Raw genomic sequence first — 19462 nt, forward strand, 5'->3', positions numbered from 1 at the left:
CTTTTGGAGAAGCCTGTATTTACAAGAAAGTGAGTGGGAGTTCTGTAGCATTTCTAATATTATATGTGGATGACATATTGTTGATTGGAAATGATATAGAATTTCTGGATAGCATAAAAGGATACTTGAACAAGAGTTTTTCTATGAAAGACCTCGGTGAAGCTGCTTACATATTGGGCATCAAGATCTATAGAGATAGATCAAGAAGCTTAATTGGACTTTCACAAAGCACATACCTTGATAAGATTTTGAAGAAGTTCAAAATGGACCAGTCAAAGAAAGGGTTCTTGCCAATGTTACAAGGTGTGATGTTGAGTGAGACTCAATGCCCGACCACTACAGAAGATAGAGAGAAAATGAAAGTCATTCCCTATACCTCAGCCATAGGTTCTATCATGTATGCAATGCTGTGTACTAGACGTGATGTGTGCCTTGCTATAAGTATAGTAGAGAGGTACCAAAGTAATCCACGAGTGGAGCATTGGACAGCGGTCAAGAACATCCTGAAATACCTGAAAAGGACTAAGGATATGTTTCTCGTTTATGGAGGTGACAAAGAGCTTATTGTAAATGGTTATGTCGATGCAAGCTTTGACACTGATCCGGATGACTCTAAGTCTCAAACGGGATACGTATTTATATTGAATGGTGGAGCTTTCTGCTGGTGCAGTTCCAAACAGAGCGTCGTGGTGGGATCTACGTGTGAAGCGGAGTACATAGTTGCTTCGGAAGCAGCGAATGAAGGAGTCTAGATGAAGGAGTTCATATCCGATCTAGGTGTCATACCTAGTGCATCGGGTCCAATGAAAATCTTTTGTGACAATACTGGTGCAATTGCCTTGGGAAAGGAATCCAGATTTCACAAGAAGACCAAGCACATCAAGAGACACTTCAATTCCATCTGCCATCAAGTGTCGGAAGGGGACATAGAGATTTGCAAGATACATACGGATCTGAATGTTGCAGACCCGTTGACTAAGCCTCTCTCACGAGCAAAACATGATCAGCACCAAGACTCCATGGGTGTTAGAATCATTACTGTGTAATCTAGATTATTGACTCTAGTGCAAGTGGGAGACTGAAGGAAATGTGCCCTAGAGGCAATAATAAAGTTGTTATTTACATTTCCTTATATCATGATAAATGTTTATTATTCATGCTAGAATTGTATTAACCGGAAACTTAGTACATGTGTGAATACATAGACAAACAGAGTGACCCTAGTATGCCTCTACTTGACTAGCTTGTTTATCAAAGATGGTTACGTTTCCTAGCCATAGACATGTGTTGTCATTTGATGAACGGGATCACATCATTAGAGAATGATGTGATTGACAAGATCCATCCGTTAGCTTAGCACTATGATCGTTTAGTTTGTTGCTATTGCTTTCATCATGACTTATACATGTTCCTCTGACAATGAGATTATGCAACTCCCGAATACCGGAGGAACACTTAGTGTTCTATCAAATGTCACAACGTAAGTGGGTGATTATAAAGATGCTCTACAGGTGTCTCCGATGGTGTTTGTTGAGTTGGCATAGATTGAGATTAGGATTTGTCACTTCGATTGTCGCAGAGGTATCTCTGGGCCCTCTCGGTAATGCACATCACTATAAGCCTTGCAAGCAATGTGACTAATGAGTTAGTTGTGGGATGATGCATTACGGAACGAGTGAAGAGACTTGCCAGTAATGAGATTGAACTAGGTATGGTGATATCGACGATCGAATCTCGGGCAAGTAACATACCGATGACAAAGGGAACAACGTATGTTGTTGTGCGGTTGGACCGATAAAGATCTTCGTAGAATATGTAGGAGCCAATATGAGCATCCAGGTTCCGCTATTGGTTATTGACCGGAGAGGTGTCTCGGTCATGTCTACATAGTTCTCGAACACGTAGGGTCCGCACGCTTAACGTTCGATGACGATTGGTATTATGAGTTTATGTGATTTGATGTACTGAAGGTTGTTCGGAGTCCCGGATGTGACCACGGACATGACGAGGAGTCTCGAGATGGTCGAGACATAAAGATTGATATATTGGACCATGTTGTTCGGACACCGGAAGTGTTCCGGAGAGTTTCGGATAAAACCGGAGTGCCGGAGGGTTACAGGAACCCCCACCCCGGGAAGTTATGGGCCTTAGTGGGCCTTAGGGGAGAGAGTGGGCCGCAGCCAAGAGGGCGCCCCCCCAAGGGGAGTCCGAATAGGACTAGGGGAAGGGGGTGCAGCCCCTCTTTCCCTCTCCCTCTCCCTCTCTTTCCTTCTTCTCCTAGTTGGACTAGGAAAGGGGGGAACCTATTCCTACTTGGAGTAGGATTCCCCCCTTGGGCACGCTCCTTGTGGCCGGCCAGCCTCCTCCTCCCCTCCTTTATATACGAGGGAAGGGGGCACCCCATAGACACACAAGTTGATCTTTAGCCGTGTGCGGTGCCCCCCTCCACAGTTTTACACCTCGGTCATATCGTCGTAGTGCTTAGGCGAAGCCCTGCGCCGGTAACTTCATCATCACTGTCACCATGCCGTCGTGATGACGGAACTCTCCCTCGGCCCCAGCTGGATCAAGAGTTCGAGGGACGTCACCGAGCTGAATGTCTGCAGATCGTGGAGGTGTCGTGCGTTCGGTACTTGATCGGTTGGATCGCGAAGACGTTCGACTACATCAACCGCATCACTAAATGCTTCCTTTCGGTCTACGAGGGTACGTGGACACTCTCTCCCCGCTCGTTGCTATGCTTCTCCTAGATAGATCTTGCGTGATCGTAGGAAATTTTTAAATACTACGTTCCCCAACAAAATGAACCGGCATATATTTCATCACTTGGTTCTTCTATCTATGAAGCAATGTCAAGAGGTAACAAGGATGCAGTGTGGATAATGCAGGTACAAAAATGTCCATAATATAGTAGTATTTTTTTTGTCAATTTGGTGTTATGACAGAAGAGTGGGAAGCAACCAATTAGTCGTTTTCTAGGCTATATGTTGAGTAACCTGGCAGACAAGAACATTCGAGTGGACACTGTATTTTCTCTCTACGCATGTTGCATGCTAGGTTTCTTCTGCATGAGGCAGATATGCTATATTGCTATTTGAGATGTGATTCTCCTGTCCTTAGAAGCATGTTCTTTGTCCTGATTTTCTGTATGCTCTCTGTTCTTAAGAGATTATACTTAAAACAATCTTGATTAGAACGATAAAGAAGCACTTCAAGCTATGTAAGATATTTGGTGTATACTTCAATTGAACTGTTAGAAATAATTATCAGTCATCAAAAGGAGATTTACCAGATGCAAAATAATTGTTCTACAGAGATAGACTTGATTGAATTGAGCAAAATAAGGTCCACAATTGCATTGTTCTTCACATGCAAACTAAATTGTTCTTCAGAGATAGACTTGATTGAATTGTCGGATCCGATTGAAAGGACATAGTTTTAGCTAACTTTTCATACATCGTCTGGTAATTGTCTACTATCTGTAGTTTTCAAAAGGTTCATTTAGTACAAATAATACAACCAACCGAAACTAATCACTTTCAAGCTTACTCGATTGCATACGGATCCTGAACAGGGTCTGACCTCAGCAAGGCTACGCCATCCAATAGGGAAATGAGTATGAAGGACAAGACATATAATTTGGAGGATATGAATATTCTCCGCCGTCATTGATCTTAATTTTGAAACGTTGCTCATTGATCTTCGGATTGAACAGTTGCAGCACTTATTACATTTTTCTTATTTTACCTAACGATGTAACATGAAAAATTGAATACTTGTCTGGAAGATTAATTTGCTCTCACATCTAAAGTGTCAATTTCTCTCAAGTCGTGTCTATCCTGTAGCTTCACTGGTTAGTTTGGTTTGTTAGACCCAAGTACGGTATGAAACTTCGTTGCCAACTTTGAAAGCCCATACTGGATTCCGATCACATTGGTCTAATTTTATCATTTTGGTTGTGTGTAGTTTTAACATTTTAGTTCTGCTCTATTTGAGGTAGAGGCGCTGATTATTTGCTCTATATATGGACTTTTTTGTTCTGTTCAGTTGCGTGCATGACAAAATGTAGTTTTCAGTAGCATGACTATTGATTATTAATTGCTATGTCATTTTATTTTCTGATATATCTAAAGCGTCCAATGTGATTTGCTTCACTGCAGAGTAATATGGATGAAGAACTGAGAGCAGCGTTTGGTCAAACGATTCAGGTAGGAAACTGGTTTTCGCAAATGCCCAAATCATGGTAAAGGCAGTAAAGGTAAGTTAAGAGTCTTTCCGTTACATAAAGAATAAAGACTATATTTATGGTGAGTGATGCGGGCAATGGACTCTGTACTTCACTTACATGTTGTACATAATGAAAACGGTTCGTTTTCTGGAATTATTATAAATGTGATACAGATTCTGGCATAACCTTCGATTGGCTAAAATTTATGTCGAAGATACAATGCAGAAGCATGATATGAATGTGTGCCAACTCAACAAAACAAAATGTTTCTCTATGAATCATTGTTTAAAGTGATTCGGTATCAGTTCATATCTTAAGATCATTGCACAATCAAGCATCTTCCTCGTAGCATGGGCTGTAGCCATTTTCTATAGAAAAATTATAGCAACCATGCATTTATGTTTCTGTAGTTTGATTTTAGCATTTGTTTCAATCAATTTGAAGGTACTGGCATAGCGGAGTTATTGTGGTATATGCCAGCATGTTTGACGCTGTCACATGAGCTGTCGATAACTCGATATGCTATGAGTTGTCCTTCTGATGAAGAACTTTTTACTTACATCTCAATTTTCATTGTGTCTAGAGGATAAATACTAATACTATCCCCTTTGATCTTTTGGCTATCACTCAAGCCATGAATGTTGCTACTGGGGTGAAGGAGAACATCCAGCTCATGGAGGGGGGCTTCACATGGTCGCCGATCCAATACCTTGATTGTCGTGAGGCGCTCGTGTGGAAGTGCAAGATGGACTACGAGGAATCGCAGAAGTACAAGGAATGGAAGTTCATATTTGAGAAGGAAAATATTGTACATGAGAATTGGTAGTAAATAAAAATGTCAACGATGTGCCAACATGGTATTATGGAGATGTGAATTGTGATCCCTGCCTTTGTACATAGCAGTCACCTGTAAGTACCAATTTGTTGGTTGTGCCATCTTATTTCGCGCCATAATTTACACTTTTGTTTTCTGTGGAGAGACAAAATTTTGTTAGTTTGTCTCGGAACCATTTTTTGTTCATAGCTGGTTGGCTTAAGAATGTTTGATCTTTTTGTTGAACATCAAATTAAGAAATGGATCAACTTCTTGCTGTAATTTCCATTGCTACCTTGTGTAGTTGTGGTGTGTTTAATGAGGAAAACAAGTGTATGGCCATAACTCTATGAAACCATAAATACATCAGGCCTAACTTGGTTGTGTACTTGCTCCAGAAAAATGGAAGCACTTACGCCATCACATGGCGTGTGCTGTACGTGCACACTTACAATTGAAAGATTTTCTGAAGTTTTATCCGGTACTAATTGCAATAGTTTTGTTAACAATGTCTGCACTGAACCTGACTTGAGAACATGACTTTCTTTTAGCTTGTTGATAGTGGTTTCCATGCTGAAAAGATGTTCCTTTCTGATGTTTTTTCATGTCGATTAGTTGTACATATAGACAGTATTACCATACAATATAATTTTAATTTGAATAAAAAAATCTTATAATTTTTGTGTTTATAATTAAGACGTGCGTTGCACGTGCAAGCTTACTAGTTGATCAATAATTCATGTGGCAGCAAGGCAGCGAGCCAGCTTAAGTGCAGCCGCAGGGAGGCAAGCGTTTGGGCCACATGCACACTCGCGCATCACAAGGCCGAAGACCTCTTCAGCCAACTGCACACCGAAGATTGCTCTTCAGCCCAGGTGAAAGTGCTAGTTATCAACTAGAGGGTGGGGAGGGTGAATAGGCGATTTTTATGGAAGTCTTCAAAACCTGGGAGTTTCGAAGACAAACGATAGAAAATGAACCTATTGACATGCAGCGGAAGGTAGACTACACTAGACAAGCCATAGTCAAGCAAGTAATGAAGCTAGAGCACGAAAACTATTAGCAGCTAGGTAGTATGGATCAAGATGGAAGATATTATGAAGCCAAACAACAATAGTCGTCACACAGTGAAGTCCAGCAGATAAGACAAGCAAGCAAAAGACTTCACGAAGACAAACTGTGAATAAGTGAAGGAAGAGATAGAACCAGTTGCTTGGTGAAGACAAAGGATTTGTTGGACCAGTTCCAGTTGCTGTGACAACTGTACGTCGGGTTAGGGAGGCTGAGATTCAACTCAGAAGACCGCGTCTTCACCTTATTCCCCTTGAGCTAAGGACACTTAGTCCTCGCCCAATCACTCTGGTAAGTCTTCAAGGTAGACTTCCAAACCTTCACAGACTTCGTTCACCGGCAATCCACAATGACTCTTGGATGCTCAGAACGCGAGCCTAACCGGCTGGAGGATTCATAGTCCTCAAGTGTAACAAGTCTTTAGGTCACGCAGACAAAAACACTTCAGTGATGCCAAACACTCTTTGTGCTCTGGGTGTTTTGGGGTTTGTCCTCGCAAGGATCTCTCTCTCTCAAATGCTTCGGAGGTGGGTTGCTCTCAAACGACAAAAGCCGTGTACTAACTCTGAGCAGCCACCAATTTATGGTGTAGGGGGTGGGCTATTTATAGCCACTAGGCAACCCGACCTGATTTGTCCGAAATGACCCTGGGTCACTAAGGAACTGACACGTGTTCCAACGGTCAGATTTCAAACAAACGCGGGAGCTTAACTTGGGCTACAAGTAAAGCTGACTTATCCAGCTCTGGATAAGATTTGCTCTCATTGTCTTCGCTCGAAGACTTAGGATTTGGTTGAGCATCACTTCAGTCACTCTGACTTTGTTCACCTGGACCCCACTTAACAGTATGGTGGTTCCTATGACTCAACAAAGAAGAAAAGGAAACTACGAAACAACTATGTCTTCGCACTCCATAGTCTTCACGTGAATGTCTTCTCGAGTCATAATCTTCGTTGTGAATATCTTCACATACCACCATTGTCTTCAATGTCTTCACACATTTTTAGGGGTCATCTCCGGTAGGTAAACCGAATCAATGAGGGACTACTACCTGTGTTATCCTACAATTCTCACAAACACATTAGTCCCTCAACCAGGTTTGTCGTCAATACTCCAAAACCAACTAGGGGTGGCACTAGATGCACTTACAATCTCCCCCTTTTTGGTGATTGATGACAAACTGGTTGAAGTTCAACGGGGATAAAAGTATGTGAAATTGTAAAGGATTATGATATTGTCTTCATAAGTAGCAAAAAGGCCCCCCTGAAGATGTGCATATAAGTATTTTGCTTTTGAATGCAAATGCATATGGCAGGTTCAACTAATGAAGACAATTCATCATGCATGAAAGGATATAACGAAGGTAATGACATGCACAATGAAAAATCGACGTCTGCGAAATGATTTCATGCGGGATTTATCATCGCACATGTGGAATTTATCGTCGCATCACAGAATAGGAGAAAAAGTAGCAGATGACCATCAAGTTTAAGTGTTACAACTCAAAGAACCAAATGTATCAAAAGCGAGAGTTGTAAGCACTTGGCAAAAGTATAGCAACCACCCATATGGACCCGCTTGAAGACTATCAACTCATATGCTTCCCCCCTTTTTTCAGTAAGGACCAAAAAGGTTTGAAGACATAGAGCTTCTACTCGTTCCCATGAGGAGTAGGTGAAGCAGCAGGGTCGTCGTTGAGGTTCGGTGGTGCAGAAGAACTTGGTGCAGTGTCGATACGCGCCGAAGTTGGAGGTGGTGAAGTAGCATCATCTTCATCATCAATGACTCTGGCATTGATAGTTGCAGCTGAAGAAGAATAGTCAGAGTCTTCAAGTGAGGGAGTCCGACGCAAGACAACGTTCCTGGGAGGAGTGGAATCAAATTTGAATCTCTCTGTGAAGCCATCTTGTTGAAGATCATCTTCAGAGCTCATCAATGTCAGACCCTTCCACGACCGCCAACAGGTTTCATGAGTGACAAAGGCATTCTTGGTGGCAAGGTTGTGAATGCGATTAACATCCACCAAGAGGCTTTGCATCTGATGCTTCAGCCAGTCGTGATGCTTATCCTGTTTTTGATGCAGGGCGACGAGAAGCTCTCGGTCGTTGAGAACACGAGAACGCTTCCAAGGCCTTTGAGCAATTATGCTTTCAGTGGCTTCAGTATGGGCACGATGAGGTGCACGTGTATTGCCAGCCAAAGGATCAACACGGGTAGCAGCCAAAACTCCTTTAATGGGTTGAGTGAAGCTTTGGTGATCGGCGTTGTGAAGATAAATTGGCTCCTTGGCAGGCTCTGGGTAGATGGCTTCGACAGACAGACCAACCTCTGGCAAGAATATGAGATGATTGCGCGCAGAAGGCTGATAGTTGACAGCTGAATGAAGCTTGATAAGGCGCATTACCCATGGAGCATAAAACTTCAGTCCAAAAAGATCAGAGCCAGATGCAGCCAATTGCCTGATGAACAAGTCTTGAGCATTGAAGCTGATGCCATTGAAGATATAGAAAACCAATGTCTTCATTGCTCCTTCAAGCTTCGCTGTAGGAGAATGTCCCTTGATAGGCCATAGAGTTCGCCTGATGATGTGATAAATAGTGCGGGGCAGATACTCTAGGTCTTCAACAAAGAATTCCCTTGGATATTCAGCGTCGCGTGGCAGTGGCTTCATCATGCTCAGCATTTGGCTCATGTTTGGCGCAGGCTTCTGGAAGATGCTCTCCAAAGCATTGCGGTGAAGGTGACAACCAGGTTCATATAGTTCACCTGGAGTGGGCAAGGCAGTGAGCTCAATAATATCAAGAGCTTTGGCTTCAGATTCTGAGACGATCACAGTTGGAGTGGCTTCAGGAAACACCTGTTGTGCCACTGAGTTGTGGTGCTCATCTCCTTCTGGAACGCTCGACAGAGTGACTTGTGGCCTTGGTCCTTTGCGAAGCCTACGAAATGCGGGCGACACTTTTGGAGAGGGAGTTGGCTGGACCACAAAGTCATCATCATCAAGCACCGGAGTGGTGACTTGAGTTGGGGGAGTACGTGGCGATTCTTCTTGACGGGGGGAGTCTTGAGGGTGATCAGCCCATGAATCATCCTGAGCAATTGGCATCAAAGGACGACCAATGCTGATGAATTTGCTGTTCGTGAGAACAGGCGATGATACCGTTTGGTGCTTAATCTGAGGAAGGACTTCATCATCATTTACATTGTCTTGGGGACCAATGTCTTCAGCTGCAGCGTGGTGAACAGCTGGATCTCCTTCAGCTTCAGGAGCCTCTGTGGTAGCAGGCTCGTGAACTATTAAACCACGCTCTTGGTGTGCAGATGCAGGACGAGCAACAGAGATGGGCTCGACAACAAGGGGCTCTGTGGGAGCAGCCCGATCTTTCTTCTTTGTCTTCCTCTTCTTGGTCGGTGGAGCATCGTCTGTGGTGTTCTTGTTCTTGCGCTTTCGGGCTTCGGCTCCGGCTGCCCTTATTTTCTTACGTTCCGAAGCTACTGTGGTGACCTTAAGGCTTCACGCCTGTCATGCTGGCGGGGAAGACAATACGAGGTTCTTCCCGCCTGGATGCTTCAGCTGGGGCCACAGCAGGCTTCTTCTTCTTGGCAGCCATCTTGGGGTCAATGCCTGGACGCCCAAGAGCCTTGCGCTTCTCAGCCTCATTATGAGCTTGAACACATTTGGCAGCGGAGAGCTTCATACGTTCTCTTGATCCTTTTTCTGCTTCATGTTTCTGTTGAAACTGCTCTTTGAGGTCATGTAGCATCTGCTTGAAGTTTTGAACATCAGCCACACTGAGCCTTCTCATAGTCTATTTTGTTCTTCAGTTCAACTATTTTCTGAGCCAGAGCCAGCTCATTTGCAATGGCTCCATGGAAGGAGACACTGATGCCAATTGGAAGTTGAAGATCATCGATGCTGAGGTTCGGATTTTCAAACCACTCATCAATGAAGTTACTCAATATGTCCACGTCAAAGAGGGGCAAATCGTAGAAGATTTCCGCCTCTTGCTTGCTCTTTATCAGCAGCTCGAGAGCATCGTTGCCAAGATCTTCGTCACTTGACAGATCAATGGCTTCATTCTCATTCCTCAGAACGGCAGCTGGGGTCAGTGCTTGACCAGAACTCTTGACAATTTTCTTCTGGGGTTTCTCTGTCTTCTTGGAGACACGAGAATGATCTTCAGAATGCACACTTGGTGCAGGAGGAGCAGTGGCCAGAGGCTTCGCACGCGAAGCGCTTGGTGCAGCAGCAGGTTTTGAAGCCTTTGGTTTCTTTTGCTTTTGTGGCTTCGGCGGAGCAGGAGCTTCATCAGAATCAACATCATCTCCAGACTGATCCACTGTGGCCCTCTGAGCGGCGATGTAGGAGAGAAAACCATCAAAATTGTCGAAGGGGCCGATGACATTGGGATTGGCATCACGTGTGCCATCAGCCCTAGGAGCAGAAGGACCAGGATTGAAGTTGCATCCGAGGCTCTTCTTGTTCTTTACTGCAGAGTCCTTGGCAAACTTGTAGTTGCGCTTGAACAAACTGTCCTCGCGACAGCATGACAGAGATGATGGGTCGGCATCTGCACGTTGTGGTCCACGGACCATGCAAGGGTAGAAACCCTGAGCAATAGCTTCAGATTTGGTCTTGGGTTGAAGATTTCTATAGAGAATATCTCCCCAAGGATGCTTGATGGCATTCTTTTCAGCATATTCCTTGGTGACGAATCCGTACTTGAACCATTGCTCGGCCCAATATCTTCAAATCCATTGGATTCGTGTTTTGCGTTGGCCATAGCTCTCTTCAGGATCAGTTTTGTATAACTCATAGAGATCTTCAGGCAAATCCATTGAAGTGCCCCCGCGGCGCTATCTACCTCCCATCCTTGCTGACTTTTCTGTGGCCATGTAGTTCAAACTGAATGGCTTCAAAACTTGCAAAGGCTTCCGTCTGCTGGTCAGACAAGAACTAGCTTCGAGAGAATTGATGTGATGCTGTAAGAATTCTGCAAATGAATGCAGACTATGAGAACCAAGGGATTCTCCCACGGACATGTACCTGTGACAGCATTAGAGATGCGAGGGAAGGGGAAGAGGTCATATGCATTCTCAGAAGATTTTGAAGATAAATCAGTTTTGAGGACATTGACCTCATAGCGTGAAGACATTCACTTATATGTTGGGAGTTGGTTCCAGATTTGTACGAATCCAAGAATAGGTACAAGTGAGGAATCTAACTATGTGTGAAGCATAAATGAAAATACTAGGCATGTTATGAGATGCAGAACAGGACAGATCCAAGTTTGTGGGGATAGAAACCACTTTTGGTGAAGAAGGATGAATCTATCGGATCAAAAAGGCAGTAAAAGTGAGTTTTAATTACCACACGAAGAACTGCTAGACGGAGTAGAGAGGAGGCCGAGCAGTTCGATCTTCCGTGCCCTAACTTGGCGACGGAGGACACCTACGGCGGCGGCGGAGAAGACGAGGTCCGCGGCCGGCGTGAGGACGGCGTCGGTGAGGTCGTGGCAGGTAAGCGCTTCATCGCCGGCGTCGTCGGGAGCTAGCGGTGGTGCTAGGGTTTGTGCGAGGTGGAGAGGTGGAAGAAGTATTTTGACCACGATGTGATGTGTATTTATAAGGAAAGGGACAACACAACGCAATTACGCAGGTGCCCCTGGCGGTTCACATCTGAGGGACACGTGGCGAACATGCAATTCATTGGAAGTTGTTCCATGTTCCCACGCACGCCTGGACTATCGGGTGGTCGTTCCGGCTTCTCCAGGTTTCAGGCAATGAGGATATAGCATTAAAAACAGATATAACTTTTGTCTTTATGTCTTCTGATGACAAGGACGCAGAGAAGACATTTGACGGTTTCAATAGAATGCATCCGATTTGGATAGATAGAATATGAGGTAGAAGCATAGAAGAGGTTAGGGTCCGATCACATTCACTTAGTCCAAAAGATTCAAACAAGAAGTCTCAGCTATAAGTGAATGCTGTAGAGGACAGAACACAGATATATGTATATATAGCTGAGTAAGAACAAATCAACAACGTGAAGATCAACATGAAGACAAATCAACGTTGAAGATAAATCAAATGCGAAGACATAGCAAATATAACGCCAAGAGAAACACTTCAAACAAAAGTTTGGTGGTGGCGTTACCCACCGTATAGGAAGTATTAGACCCAGACATGGCGCACAATTATCGTGGCGCTCCGAAGTAAAATTCCGCATTAATGTATTCACACTTAGAGTCCATGTCTTCATTGATTTAAGATATACATTACTTCGTGTGTTGCGCATCTAAGTCATCAACATGCATAAGTGTTAGGATGTGTGCCTAATCACAGGACATTTGAGGATTCCAAGATATTTAGCTCACACCGCAACTTGCAAAACCTTTTCTCATCCAAGGGCTTTGTGAAGATATCTGCCAATTGCTCTTCAGTGTTGACGTGAATGATATCAATATCTTCCTTCATTACATGATCCCTGAGAAAGTGATGACGAATTTCAATATGCTTCGTCTTCGAGTGCTGAATTGGGTTGTTGGCAATCTTGATAGCGCTTTCATTGTCGCAGTGGAGTTGTACTTGCTTCAGATGGATGCCATAGTCCTTGAGTGTTTGCTTCATCCATAGAAGCTGAGCGCGGCAAGATCCTGCAGCAATGTATTCAGATTCAGCAGTGGAGAGCGATACACAGTTCTGCTTCTTTGAAGACCAACAGACAAGTGATTGTCCCAGAAAGTGACATGTGCCTGATGTAGACTTGCGATCCACCTTGTCACCAGCATAATCAGCATCCGAGAATCCAACTAGATCAAACTCTGAGCCCTTTGGATACCATAATCCTAGTGTTGGGGTGTAAGCCAAATATCGAAGAATTCGCTTCACAGCTAAGTGATGCGATTCCTTTGGGGCCGCTTGGAATCGGGCACACATGAAAATATTAAGCATGATATTTGGCCTAGATGCACATAAATAAAGTAAAGAACCAATCATGGAGTGGTATACCTTTTGATCGAACTCTTTACCATTGGCGTCGGGACTCAGATGACTTTTGGTTGGCATTGGCATCGTTTATCCTTTGCAGTCTTGCATTCCAAACTTCTTTAGGCAGTCTTTGAGGTATTTCTCTTGAGATATAAAGATGTTGTTGCTTTGCTGACGAATTTGAAGACCTAGGAAGAACTTCAGCTCACCTATCATGGACATCTGATATTTCTCTTGCATCATGTGTCCAAATTCATCACTGTATCTTTTGTCAGTGCAGCCGAAGATAATGTCATCCACATAGATTTGGCACACAAACAGTTCACCATCATATGTCTTCGTGAAGAGTGTGGGATCCAGGGAACCAGGTTTGAAGCCTTGGCTCTTCAGGAAGTCTTTGAGTGTGTCATACCAAGCGCGAGGGGCTTGTTTGAGGCCATACAGTGCCTTGTTGAGCTTGTATACCATATCAGGATGTTTTGGATCTTCAAAGCCAGGTGGTTGTGCAACATACACTTCTTATTCAATCTTGCCATTGAGAAAGGCACTCTTCACATCCATTTGATACAGAAGGACGTTATGATGGATTGCATAGGCTAGCAGTATGCGAATGGCTTCAAGCCTAGCCACGGGAGCAAATGTTTCATCAAAGTCAATTCCCTCAACTTGAGTGTATCCTTGAGCAACAAGACAAGCTTTGTTTCTGACAACTTGACCATGCTCATCTTGTTTGTTGCGATATATCCATTTGGTGCCAATGATATTGTGCTTGCGAGGGTCAAGACGCTTGACTAATTCCCACACGTTGTTCAACTTGAACTGTTGAAGCTCTTCTTGCATAGCTTGAATCCATTCAGGTTCCATGAAGGCTTCAGTAACTTTCTTGGGTTCTGATATTGAGACAAATGCAAAGTGCCCACAGAAATTTGCTAGTTGTGTTGCTCTTGAACGAGTGAGTGGACCTGGTGCATTGATGCTATCAATTATCTTCTCAATCTGTACTTCATTTGCAACACGAGGATGAACTGGACGAAGATTTTGCTCTTGCTGATCGTTGTCATCATTTCGAGGATTGTCTTCAGGTTGATTAGGTGCAGAAAATGATAAGTTCCTCTTCAGCCTAAGCTTCAGAGGGTATGATTTCTCCAGTTCCCATGAGCTTGATGGATTCACTAGGTGGAACTTCATCTAGCACATTTGGCAGGTGCTCTCTTTGCGAGCCGTTAGTCTCATCAAACCGCACATCTACAGTTTCAACCACTTTATAGTGAAAGAGGTTGAAGACTCTGTAGGAGTGCGAATCCTTTCCGTAACCAAGCATAAAACCTTCATGTGCTTTCGGTGCAAATTTTGACGTGTGATGTGGATCCTTGATCCAGCACCTAGCACCAAATACTCTGAAGTAACTGACATTTGGCTTCTTACCAGTTAGGAGCTCATAGGAAGTCTTCTTCAGAAGCTTGTGAAGATAAACACGGTTGATGACATGGCATGCAGTATTAATTGCTTCGGGCCAGAACTTTCTTGGAGTCTTGTATTCATCAAGCATCGTCCGAGCCATCTCAATGAGTGTTCTGTTCTTGCGCTCCACGATGCCATTCTGCTGCGGTGTGTACGGAGCTGAGAACTCAGAAGTGATGCCCTGTGTCAAGATAAGTGTCGAGGCCGGTGTTCTTGAATTCTGTGCCATTATCCCTTCTGATATGCTTGATCTTGATGCCATAGTTCGTCATGGCATGATTGGCAAAGCGTCTGAAGACATCTTGCACTTCATTCTTGTAGAGGATTATATGCACCCAAGTATATCTTGATTAATCATCAACAATGACGAAGCCATAGAGACAAGCAGTGGTAGTGAGATAGAGTAGTGAGTAGGGCCAAATAAGTCCATGTGTAGCAGCTCGAAGGGTTGAGATGTCGTCATGATTGTCTTCGAGGGATGCTTGGCCCTTGTCATCTTTCCAGCTTCGCAGGCACCACACAGATGATCTTTCTTGAACTTGACACCCTCGATGCCTATGATGTGTTTCTTCTTCTCGAGAGTGTACAGGTTCCTCATGCCAGCATGCCCTAGCCTCCGATGCTAGAGCCAGCACTCTAAAGCTTTTGCTAGAAGACATACGGCTAGCTGTGGTCCTGCTGAGAAATCTACCATGTACAAATCATCTTTCCGATACCCTTCAAAGACTAGAGACTTGTCAGATTCCATTAGAACAAGGCAACGATATTTTCCAAATATCACAATCATGTTCAAGTCACAAAGCATTGAGACAGACATTAAGTTGAAACCAAGGGATTCAACAAGCATCACTTTATCCATGTGCTGATCCTTTGAGATTGCAACTCTACCTAGACCCAATAGCTTGCTTTTACTAGTGTCAGCAAATGTGATGTGGCTCTTCTCAGATGTACGTAAGGTTGAGTCCGTGAGAAGACTTTGATCACCAGTCATATGATTAGTGCATCCACTGTCCATAATCCATTCTGAAGCATGTGGTGTCATACCCTACAGTACAGTTAGGGGCTAGGCTTCACCAAGAGTTTTGTGAAGCATAAACATTTGACGGACAAGAGGATTATCAAAGCTCAGAACAAGGTTAGGACTGATAGGATGATTGGCAAGCGATTCAGGAACAAAATACATAGTAAGACCATTTGGGCATTTTATCTTGTGCCCCACAAGATGTTTTAGGTCCCCAGCAATAGCATCAGACGCCTTTGATTTCCGGCTAGAGACCTTTCCCTGCAAAAGGGAGTTAAGTTTTCTTAACCACCCACATTTTCAGGGGTGGCTTCGAAGCAATGAGTCTAAGTGCAGCATTTGAGAACTTAGGCTTTGGAGCCCTAGCAAATAGCCTTGCAGGAGGTGAATAATACTCATATGAATAAGCAGAAAAGTTCCGAAAGTGCCTTTCTGCTCCCGAGCTCATTTGAGCTTGGTGAACAGTAAAATCGAAAAAACTTCAAAAAATTCCAATTTTTTTGAGAGAAACATTGACAAAAGTTCTAAGTGCCTGCAAAAATTCATCATGAAATCACCTTCCTGTAAGGCGTGGCAAAAAAAACAAATTCAGTGCTTCAAAATGCTGTTGAAAGTAGCTTTTTCAGAGTACTGTTTTTGTTTTTTTTGCCATGCCTTCTAGGAATGTGATTTCATGACGAATTTTGGCAAGCACTTAGAACTTTTGTCAATGTTTCTCCCAAAACAAAATTGGATATTTTTGAATTTTTTGATTTAGTTTTGATTTTACTGTTCACCCGAGCTCATTTGAGCTCGGGTGCAGAAACTCCGCGTCCGAAAAGTTCTTAGTTTTATGAACATAGCGGTTTGAAGAAACACGCTCATATTCATACATCTGAGTATGATTTCCCTGCAAAACATGGGCGTTAGGGTGACTCGGGGTGAGCCATATGAAGCCTTTGGTCTGGTGTTTGTCTTCTTCCCTTGTGGTGTCATGATGACATTCACACGAAGATTCTCAAGACAACTTTTGGGTACACAGATCTTCTTCACAGGCGGTCCATTCCTGCAGTTAGTACCAATATACCTGGCAAACACTTCACCAGTCTGATTCTTAAACAGTTTATAGTTTGCATCAAAGGATTCATCAATGACAATTGGGTTAGCACAAGTGAAGCCAGATAAGGTGGATGGGTCCACTGAAGGTCCCTTTGCAGCAACCCATGTGGTTTTGGGGTACTGCTCGGGCTTCCAGTAAGAACCATCAACATTCATTTTCCTCTCGAACCCAACACCCTCTTTCCTAGGGTTCCGGTTCAAAATCTGCTTTTTGAGGACATCACGTAGTGTCTGATGCCCTTTGAGACTTTTGTACATCCCTGTTTCAAGCAATGTCTTCAACCTAGCATTTTCATCAGCAATAGAAGTGGCATCCTCAGCAGAGGGGTTAGTTACCACATCAACAGTTGAAGATATTGCAACAGTAGCAGCAGTAGAACATTCAGCAACAGAAGTAGCGTTATCACGCTCAAGGCATTTTAGACATGGTGGTTCAAATCCTTCCTGAGCGCGAAGTGACTCGTTTTCTTTTTGAAGATCTTCATGAACTGCTCTCAATTTCTCAAGTTCTTGCTTCCTTTGAAGATAATCATAGGAAAGCTTTTCATGAGTTGTTGAGAGCGTTTCATGACGACTTTCAAGTTCCTCATACTTAACATGAAGATTTTTTATGTCTTCAATTAAGGACTGAGATCGGGTCATTTCCGCGTCCAACAGGTCATCGCTTTTGTCTAACAGTTTTGAATATGTTCCATAGCTTTCTGTTGTTCAGTTGCAATTTTAGCAAGTGTTTTGTAGCTGGGTTTGGATTCACAATCAGAGTCATCTTCACTTGATGTTTGAAAGTAAGCATCGCGTGAGTTTACCTTGGCACCACGTGCCATGAAGCAGTAGGTGGGAGCGGAGTCGTCCTTGTCATTAGCATGAGCGTTGGTGACGGAGCCATTGTCTTCAGTGTTGAAGATGGACTTGGCAACGTAGGCTGTAGCTAGAGCCAGCCTTGCAACGCCAGAGTCGGACTCCTCCTCAGACTCCACCTCCGCCTCCTCAGATGCTGACTCCTCTGAATCCATCTCCTTGCCAACAAAAGCACGAGCCTTGCCAGATGAGCTCTTCTTATGTGATGAAGACTTGGAGGAAGACCTGGAAGAAGACTTTGAGGATTTCTTCTTCTTCTTGTCAACAGAATCATATTCCTTGCTCTTCTTCTTCTTCTTGTTCTCATTGTCCCACTGAGGACACTCAGAGATGTAGTGACCAGGTTTCTTACACTTGTGGCATGTTCTCTTTTTGTGGTCATGACTGGAAGCTTCATCATTTCTTGAGCTGGATCTTGAAGACTTTCTGAAGCCTTTCTTCTTGGTGAATTTCTGGAACTTCTTCACAAGCATAGCAAGCTCTTTTCTAATGTCTTCAGGATATCCAGAACTGCAGTCAGATTCTTCTTCAAATGAGGAAACAACCTTTGCCTTCAAAGCGCGAGTTCGGCCATAGTTGGGACCATAGATATCTCTTTTCTCAGATAGCTGAAACTCATGTGTGTTGAGCCTCTCAATTATGTCAGACGGATCAAGTGTCTTGAAGTCAGGGCGTTCTTGAATCATCAGGGCTAGGGTGTCAAACGAGCTGTCAAGTGATCTCAGGAGTGTCTTGACGATTTCATGCTTGGTGATCTCAGTGGCGCTGAGAGCATGGAGCTCATTTGTGATATCAGTGAGGCGATCAAACGTGAGCTGGATATTCTCATTGTCATTTCTCTTGAAGTGGTTGAAGAGGTTGCGAAGGACACTGATCCTTTGATCTCTCTGGGTTGAGACGCCTTTGTTGACCTTGGAGAGCCAGTCCCAGACTAGCTTCGACGTTTCCAGAGCACTCACACGGCCATATTGTCCTTTGGTCAGATGACCATAGATGATGTTCTTGGCAGTAGAATCCAGTTGAACGAACTTCTTGACATCAGCAGGGATGACACCTTCACCAGTCTTGGGAACGCCGTTCTTGACAACATACCATAGATCAACATCAATGGCTTCAAGATGCATGCGCATCTTATTCTTCCAGTAGGGGTAATCAGTGCCATCGAAGACAGGGCACGCAGCGGAGACTTTGATTATCCCTGTAGTCGACATAGCTAAAACTCCAGGTAGTTAAACCGAATCACACAGAACAAGGGAGTACCTGGCTCTGATGCCAATTGAAAGTGCTAGTAATCGACTAGAGGGGGGTGTGAATAGGCAATTTTTATGAATGTCTTCAAAACATGGGAGTTTCAAAGACAAACGATAGAAATTAACCTATTAACATGCAGCGGAAGGTAGACTACACTAGACAAGCAATTAGTCAAGCAAGTAATGAAGCTAGAGCACGAAAACTATTAGCAGCTAGGTAGTATGGATCAAGATGGAAGATAGTATGAAGCCAAACAACAATAGTCATCACATAGTGAAGTCAAGCAGATAAGACAAGCAAGCAAAAGACTTCACGAAGACAAACTGTAAATAAGTGAAGGAAGAGATAGAACCAGTTGCTTGGTGAAGAGAAAGGATTTGTTGGACCAGTTCCAGTTGCTGTGTGACCTGCAGGTGTGACCTCTTCGCCCGCTGGCCATCACCTGAAGGGCCTCCTCTTCCTCCTTGCGTTGATTTATGTGAGAGTACTAGTGCTACTGCTCTCCTACAAATCGAAGAGCAAGAACAAGATGCAGAGAGAGAGTTTAGGTCAAGTTGTGAACTGAAAACAACATAAATCAGCATGAATCATCTAGTGTCACCACTAGGGACCTCAAGGAGGAACTTAAATCATCACACATTCATGTAGCTATATGACCATGGAAAGG

The sequence above is a fragment of the Aegilops tauschii genome, chromosome 7 (assembly GCF_002575655.3).
Source record: "Aegilops tauschii subsp. strangulata cultivar AL8/78 chromosome 7, Aet v6.0, whole genome shotgun sequence".
NCBI lineage: Eukaryota > Viridiplantae > Streptophyta > Magnoliopsida > Poales > Poaceae > Aegilops > Aegilops tauschii.